Raw genomic sequence first — 9,108 nt, 5'->3', positions numbered from 1 at the left:
ACTGGAAGCTGACTGTAGAAACCAAATTTTAAATGACCACAAGGTCCCCAAAGCATCTGTCCTTGGGTTGTAAATATGCTGAACTGATTTTCTGGGCAGCTGAGAAACTGCGAGTCCTGGACAGAGCAGGGTTTGCAGGCTTCCAGCTGTGCTGTTACAAATCAGCAACAAGCTATGAGTTCCCATACCACCCAACATCCCATGCACGTTCCCTTCACTCCCGAACTGGTGGCCGCAGTCCTTGATGTGTGAACTACCACCATTTGCAACCATCAGAAACATGGTTAGATATAGCTTTTAACATAAAGAAATGCTTACGGTGACCACTGTTTTCCCCTTCTGTGCTGTTTACGTGTCCGTTTTGCTGTCATTGCTCCTTCAGCCCCCTCTCTGTTTCTTCCCTTTCTTATCCTTTCTTAGGCTGTACCATTCTTTTGAGCCATTGCCCAGGTCCATCCCATGGTTTGATCCTTTCCATGTTTAGCTGGCATCCTAGTGTAAGACATCTCCATGCAGGAAGAGGAATCAGTTGGTTTCTTAGGTAGGATTTTCTACTTGCACCTCCAAATTTGGAAGGAGTGGTCTGGCAGTGAGGGAAGAGGTCTGGTACTCCTGCCCTCAGAAGGCCTGGTGCACATGTCCTGCGGCAGCTGTGGTGCCGTGTGTCAGGATGGATGCGTGGGCAGATCTTGTGTTGCCTTTGCAGGTGAGCAAACCTTGGTTATTCTGAGGTTTGCAATCATCATGAGCTGAGGTAAATTGCCTACAAACATGAAAGAAGTTTCTTCTTCAGTTCTGAGGAAGGTTGCCTTTGAGGAGTATTACTTCCCACCAACTCTACCTCTTTTCACCTGACTCATTACCCCTTTGAAAGGCCTATTTGCAGATGTAGCGGAAGAGACTTGCCTATGACTTCTGGAGCCAGTCGGTGCCTCCCTGAACACTGTCCAAAAGTGATGTGATGGCTCCTTTCTCAGCTCCTCCCCCAGGCTGGGCAGCCCTGCTCTGGTGACTCTCCAGCCACCCACGGACTGAACTCTGAGCCTCTGCTATTGGGTTTTGCAGACCAGTGACATGTGGCTTCATCCTCTTTTTTTTCTAATGGTATTTTCATGCCGTGCAGATGTTTGGTCCTCCCAAAGAAAGAGGCTGTTGTGGAGGCTCTGCTCATCTGCTGCCACAACATGTCAGATGACTTCTGGAGCCCATCAAGAACTATTTCTCAGCTACTGATGCAGTGTAGATTTCACGTGGCATCATCTGTCTTTGGGCGCTTCTCCCACAGCCCTATGCTTTCCTGCAGGCTCACGAGTCCATTTGAATCCAGAAGGGTCCTACAACTTTTGTTATATTCAATTCTTCTTCAAGGTCCTCTCCTCTCACATCTCCAGCAAGAAGAGCTGACAAAAATGATCTGGAAATTGCTCCAATTTTTGTTAAAATGAACATTTGCATATTTGGGGACAGGAACCAAAGGGCTGAAAGATGCACTTCAATAGACAGTCTTGGGTGTTTGTATGTCATAGGAATATTGTGAAGCTGTGGCAGCTTCATTTGCGGGGGGGGGTGGTTTGTCTCCTTCCAGCAAGGACTGTTGGTAGGTATGTTTTGTGCTGTGTACCTCATACCTAAAGGGAAGGTGATGGACAGGGGATGCCAGGGCTGTGAGGGAAAGTGAAAAGGCTGAAGTAGTGCAAGGTAACACCGAAAATCACTCAGGAGCTGGAGTTGGACTCACCTCTTTCAACCTCCAGCCCAGCTTTCATTGCTGTGAACCTGAGCTCCTTCTGCTCTCTGGAGGCCTTAACAAAATCCTTTTTTCTCCATGGAACCAGTTTTTAAAGTCCTTTCCCCTTTATTGAGATGTGTGAGATGGCCCCCGGTGGGGTGGGCAGTGGGCAGCTGGGCTGGGTGCGTGCTGACACCTCGTGGTACCAAAACTTTCATTTGCCTCCTATCCAGAGCTTTTTTCCAGGCTTTTCAGCTCAGCCTGTACCCGTGGTGGCTCCCAGTCAATGTGCTATTAATGTTGCTTTACAGGAGCACAGTGATAATTAGCAAATAATTTAGATTCTTATTTCTTAATTTGAGCTACCTGTGCAGAGTCCTGGCGATTTGCAGTTACACCCTGGTGTTCCTAAATCACTTGGGTTAATTTGAGATTTTTACCTCTCCGTGAAAACTTTAATGGTCTATGGGGTAGAGTTTGCCTGGCTCCTGCTTTAAAAATGTGTTGTATGGGGAAAGGAGCCAGGGGGATTTGTGGCAAGAGACCTGAGTTTGTGACTAAACATAACGCTTGTTGTAAATAACATAAAAGGTTTAAAGCCAACCTTAACAGGGCCTGTGCATTACACGAACTGATCAGGAAAAGCAGGGCAGCTATAAACTTTCAATTTATTTTCGATATATGTTTTACTTTAATTTCTCTGGGCCTGCCTTCTTAGCAAAAGTATTCCTATTTGTCACTTATCAGAGAATGTATATTTGTTCTGCCACCTAGTGTCCAGCTCGAGAAATACTCAAAGTTTTCGGGGTTTTTGAGTGACAAGTTGTTATTTTCTCTTTAAGTTCTTATAAACACAATTAGTGATGTGGTGTATGCTTCCTTTTTAGACTTAGGTAGGCCTCTGATAGTAATCAATTATACTCAGCACCTTTTAGTGTTTGGAAATTTGGGAACACCAGGGAATAGCATACATTTCTTTTATATCTTGTCATATGTGTGTATGGTGGTTTGAAGACAAAAAGCCATGAGAAACTTTGAGTAGACATATTCTTGCAGACTTGTGAATTACACAAATACTCTTATTTGAACTAGTACTTTTAAGGAGTACCTGTGCTAATAAGGATTTGTAGACTGGAGCCCTCAGTTCCTTGATTTATATTATAATCGTGCTACCCATACAAGAAAATGCAAGCCTTTTTCAGCTGTAGAATTCCTGGTGTAAAATCAAACGCTTCTGCATGTGTGAATGTGCCTGTGTAGATCCCTGCCACGACTGTGGTTGCTACAGAAAACCCCCAGGTTGAAAGCACAAGACGCTTCAAACTCAGGAGACTTTATGTCTGTAGCATAAAAGAAGTGGCTGTGCTGCGCTCTGTGAGCAGAGTGGGGCTGGGGTTGGTGTTTCAGCGCTGGGACGTTGCCCATTTGATGCTCAAGGTGAGTCAGTCCCTCTCATGTTCCTGGTCCATCAGCTCTCCCTTGCTCTGTGCTGCAGCTCAGGGGTGCCCTGGGCCAGGAGAGACCTGGCATGCAGCACAGCAGAGGGATGATGGACTGCAGTGGGCTTTTAAAGGGATTAACTCAACCAGAGCTGTTACTTGCCCCGGTGGAAAGGCACTGATAAAAATCGCTTATATTATAAAATTGCATCAAGAGACTTAGAAATGGTGGCACCGTCACCATGAAGATTTATTTATTCTTCTAAAGGCCATTCAAGGGTAATTTAAGGGTCCTTCTCCTACATTCTTCATTGAACACCTTCTCCAGGATACCCACTTTGGAACTGAAAGCCACTGAACAGTACAGATCTCCTGTTCCTACACCCACAGTTCCTGCTTGTCCTAACATCCGACTCCAGGGTGGTGGGCTGGCACAAGGGAAATGATCCGGCAAGACTGGTGTGCCTGGACAGGTGGCTGCAGACATCTATTGCTGCCCAGGCACTCTGCAATACAAAATGAGCCCTGTTTTACATTATATTGTCACAGTCATATCTGAGCATCTTTGGCTTTTTGTAATGTAGCTGGGGGCCAGATACCCCATTAACATAAACAGCTCTCTGGCTTACAGCCACAGGAGGAAGGAGACACTAGTTTGTTTTAGAGCAGTTCCTTTGCCTGTGGAAGATCACAGGTTTTGGAGGGATTTCCGTGTTTTTCTGCCATGGCATAACAAAAACCAAGATTTCATATGAACCTCTGAATGTATAGGACCCAACCTGCACTGTGCATAAAGGTAGGAGAGAGTTGGAGTCCTCTCAGTGTTTTGGATAAGCTCAGGTGAGATTCCAGCTGGTGTCTTCAGTAAAAACACTCAGAAATCTCTAGCTCTGGTGGGGAAGTTAGTGGTATCCCTCTCCTGCTGAAACTCAGCAGCTACATCCTGCAGCTCTGCCTTAGGTCAAAGCTCTCCCTGAACTCATCAGGACCTCTGAGCTGAACTTGGTGCATCCTCTGGGCAGCAGGAAAATGTGGAGATAGGCAGCTACGAAGCTGTCTCCCCACCTCGGCAGTCCTTCCTTGGCCCACCCGTGGCCCTGCTTATTTTCTTATTCTGGGCTTTGGTTTTGGGAATCACATTTTGCTGCAGGGTGTTACCACAGGGATTTCTTGATGCAGCACCTGAAAATAGAATAACTGGTATATGACTATGTACTCAAGTTTTTGCCTTATTTTCTATGCACTTCCCTCCCCACACATGGAGCGTACCCATTAAGACATAGAAAAGGAGGTGAGCAAGCTTCCTCATGATGAGATACTCACTGTAGTAAAGACAACAGTTGACCGAAACAACGCAGAAAAGCATTATGAGACTGCAGAGTGACTGGATGGTAAAACAGATTGAGCATAGGTAGATGTGGAGCGATACATATAGGGAAAAATAATCTCTGCATACTGTCTTCAAAATCAAAATATTGGGATTTTTTCCATTAAAAGATCAACTCAATGCTCGTCAACAAGCAAAAAAGCCAGTCAAATGTTAGGAATTATTAGGAAAGGGCTAGAAATAAAGACAAAGGCATGCTGTATAAATGCCACCATATGAATTGCTGGGTCACCTGCTATTGAGTGTGACTTTGATCTCTTATCTCAAAAAGGGTATAGCTGAACTGAAAAAGGTCCAGAGGGGGCCAGAAAGGATGACCAAGGGTAGGGAATAGTTCCTCTGTGAAAGGGAGCTATGTAACTCCAGTGAACTGGAATCCTTCAGCCTGGAAAAAATGACTTTAGGGAGGGTATAATAGTGGTCTACAGAGTTATGTGTGCCATAAAGAAGGTGGGTATGGAGTAACTGCTCACTGTCTATGCCAAAAGAAGAATTACATGCCATCAACCGCAGCTGCCCAAAGCCATGATCTGGTGCCTTGCACAGTGGATGGACATCTGGGGAACCCCTCATCCGTGGATGCTGTGTTTGCCAAAAGCTGAAGTGGCCTTAAGGGGGCCTGGACGAGCACTCAGAGAGTGTGAGAGCCACTGCAGGTTACTGACTCGACAAACCAAACAGGGCTGAGTAAGCCCCTGAGCACTTTTGGGCCCAGGCTCCTTTCAGGTGAGCCCTGCTTTTGGCTGGAGGGTTGCCCCTGCGAGCGCTTTGCTCCTGCCCCATGGAGGTCATGCTGCACAGCGGGGCAGCCTCCACAGGGGCTGAGCACAGTGACAACAAACAGGGCCCTAAAACCGCTGGGAAACAGCCTGAGCTTGGGGCCAGCTGCTACCGCTGGTGTCCTCCTGCTTCTTCATAGGAAGGGGATGCGGGAGAGCTCCTGAGAGGCCTGTGTGTGTGGAGGCAGCCACAAACATGGGGAGGGAGGACATTGGCATGTTGCTGTGGCCATACTTCTGCTTTCAAAAGCATGTTTCAGCACAGGGGAATAGAGTTTAAACAAGGTTTCCTGGGTCATCGAAGGCAAATGCTTCCTACCAGAGCCAGCTATGTCTTATGGCTTTCACCTCAAGCTCCCCCAACAAACCAGTCAGGTTTCTCACACAGGGTTTGGGGCTGGGAAGGGGACAGGTTGAGGGTGGCTGCAGTTCCTAAACACAGCAGGGCACAGCCCCGCAAAGCAGTAGGGATCCAGACTATGCATGTAGCAACACCCAGGAGAGACCTCTTGGGCATCTCAACACAAAGCTACTGCTGGACGTGCTTCAGGCATGGCTCCACAGCCCAAATTGGACCATCTCAGCATCCCCCAGGCTCGGCCTGAGCTCTTGCCTCGCCACAAAACTCACACCGCTTGAGCTAATGCAGGTTTTGATGTCCATATCCTTAAATTGTTTGTCTCTGCTTCTAACAGGCTTGTATTGATTTAAGTTAATTTGGTTACCCAAAAAGAGGGTTGTGCTGATTGCTCTAAATGGATTAAATAGCGATTTTAGTTAAACTGATGGCAGGTTTGTGTGTAGACAGGGCCTGGAGCTTTGTAAGCTAATGACTTGGCAATGATGCAATGAGGTTTTTTTATATAGCTGAGACCAAGCTGCTGTTTTAAATATGACGGTAAGTGTTACTACTCTAGTAAATGGTCCCCAAATGTGATCATTTGACACTGACTTGGGCTCCTTCTAAATCCTGGCATATGTCTTGCTAACTCTCACTTTTCTGATAATAATTTGGCAAGTACTTCTCCTCCAAATGGACTTTGGATTAAATCTGAGTATAAAATATGGAAAATTTCCACTTTTTGGCAAGATTTTCTAATTTTTGTTGACCTTCCCAGACTGCTAATTTTCTCACATTTTTGGCAATGGAAAAAAGTTTGTCTTAATTTTTTATAAAAATTCAGATAGAGGAAAAATGCAAATGAACCCAGCTCTTGCCAACAGCAGGGACCTTTCCCCACAAGTGAGACCTGAGAGGAGGACAGGTCCAGAAGCAGCTACTGTTTAATTTCTTTACTCAGGAAAGAGCAAGGGTGAGATCAACCCTTTGTCATTAAATCTTTCATGCCCATATAATCTCAATGGGAAGAAACCACTGTATCTGCATAAAGTCTTTCCTGCCTGCCTCTGGACTGAGCTTCTGCCAAGTGCATCTGCCTTCACAGACCTTTTCTCTATCAAACTGCAAATCCCATTTTGATTAATCTGCTTTCTCTGTTGATGTTTTTGTCTCCAGATTGGGACTGCAATTTGAAAAGAACATGACTCCAGACCAATGAGTCACTGAGCCTTGGTTATCTTTGATTTGCAAGGAAGTCTACTGAGATACTGAATAAGCCTTAGCTCAGAAAAAAACAGTACAGAAGGTAGGCTGTGATCCCTTTCTAGGGATCTAGGTCAGGCAGGTCCATGCCTCAGAGGACAGAGAGAACAGGAGGAAAGAAAAGCTCAGGGCTGCCAACATGACAGTGATTGGAGACCAAGAATCTCAGTTACCTAGAGAAATGAGTACATGGTAACCCAGTGTGCCCTAAGACAAATTTTTTGGCAAAGAGGTTTCTGTACCACCAGCACATGTCAGATCCTGGACTGTTTTCTGCAGTCCTGGATGCTGGAAATTGGATACCAATAACCCAGAGCACCCATAGAGGTGAAGCTGTGGAAGAGGGACAAGACACAAATCAGGCAAATCAGGGATTACATCATTTCTGGAGGAGCTGGGTTGCCCAGAGGGAGTAACAAACCGATTATTTGTCCAAGATGTAGGCCAAAGAGATCAAGGGAACCACTGTAAAAGCAAGTGGGTTGTGTGTGATGGAACTGCAGCAGCTTGCTGGGGGTGGTGGTCAGTAAGGAGTAGGGAAGGGCAAAAGCACAGCCACAGGGCAGCCCCACAGCCATAAACTTGCAGTTTGCTTGAAACCCTGTAGCAATAAGCACTGTGGAAGCCATCTCCATCTTCACTGACCCCCTTACCATTGCGATCTGCCAGTGGACAAATGCCCTTTAGTCTCTCCTTCTAACCTGCAGCGTGTTCCCAGCCATTTGTGCAACCCCTGGGCCTGAGACTGCGCTCATCCCTCTCACGTGCATCCTCAATTCCCATGACCAGGGTGTATCAGCATCAACAGGAGCACCGATGAATTGTTCTTTTGTAAGGGAAAGGGAGCTGACAGTACACTATGCATTTAGGATAAGGATACAGACTGTGGCAAAGCAGGGCCCTGGATCCACATGACTCCCAGACCCCTGTTCATTCCCACTCATTACCCAGGGTGTCACATCCAGCCCCTAGTAGCTAAACCTCCACCAGAAGCTCTTCCCCATCTTGTATCTGGCTCCACAGCCCCACTGAACAAGACTCAGGGGCTGATCATTGAGACATCTTGTCCAAGTTCAGAGACTTAAGGCTAGAGATATTTATCAAATAATAATTACAGTATCATAATCTTGCCTGGCATGTCCGAAATGTAGGTGAATAAATCTTAACTGAACTGACCAAAACATTTGCACAGAGCTGATGGGACAGCTAGACTGGGAGTAAGGCCATTTATCCCCTCCTCCCGTCTGCCATCCGGTGGTGTCTGAGAGCTCTTTCTGGGCAGCCTCAAATCTGTTCCAGGCTCACAGCAAAAACCACTGCCCATGAGGGATTCCCTGCCCTGGAACACAGCCCTCCTTGGGCTATGTGTTGTATAATAAACTCTCACATCAGAATAGCTGGCTTTGCTACAAAAGACTGCAAAGTTCACAATGAGTAAAAGAATATCCTACAAAATCCTTCTTCAGACTTCCCCAAGCCTCTTCCGTGAAACAATTAGTGGATGCTCTTGTTTTGAACTCTGTGACTCACTCCTGTAGTTCAGCTGCAGCCTGTGATCACTCGGTTGCCTAATGCGGCGCAGGGAAACAGGCAACTGTGAGAATTTCCTTTCTCTCTCCCTCAGCCTCTGCTTGTAGCTCTGCAGCATGTTCTACTGCAGCGCCGTGCGACCACAGCCTGGATGCTCGCATCCCAGATGTGCTGGCTCACTCTTCAGGCAGCGCCTCCTCACAGTATTAAGCGGTGATCAGGAAGGTTTCTCAAAGAGAATATGCATCTCACTACATTTTACAGTACTTCATAATCCTACATTTTACAGTATTTCATAATCCGGCTACAAGTGTAGTCTTTTCATCAACGGTCTTAATAGTCTAAGTTGCGGTTTGGCTCTACCAGAGGTTTATTTCTAATTTGATATCTTCTGTGTGTGTACATGTGTGTGTGTTTGTAAAAACTCCACTGAATGTAATAGACTCTATTAAAGCAATTATACTGGCTAGTGTCTCCCACATTCTTTTCTATTAAATGTATATAACTTTGCCAGTCAGCAGTATATTTACTGTTATGAACTAGTAAGTTATTTTTAATCACTGGATTTGCACAGCATACGCATTTGTGTAACTTTCCAAGTGCTTAGTAGGTACAAAAGTCATTTAACAATTAAACCAAAA

Source organism: Streptopelia decaocto (assembly GCF_964273445.1).
Source record: "Streptopelia decaocto genome assembly, chromosome: 3".
Lineage (NCBI taxonomy): Eukaryota > Metazoa > Chordata > Aves > Columbiformes > Columbidae > Streptopelia > Streptopelia decaocto.
The sequence above is the reverse complement of the archived record's forward strand: the minus strand, read 5'-3'. Positions refer to the sequence as shown.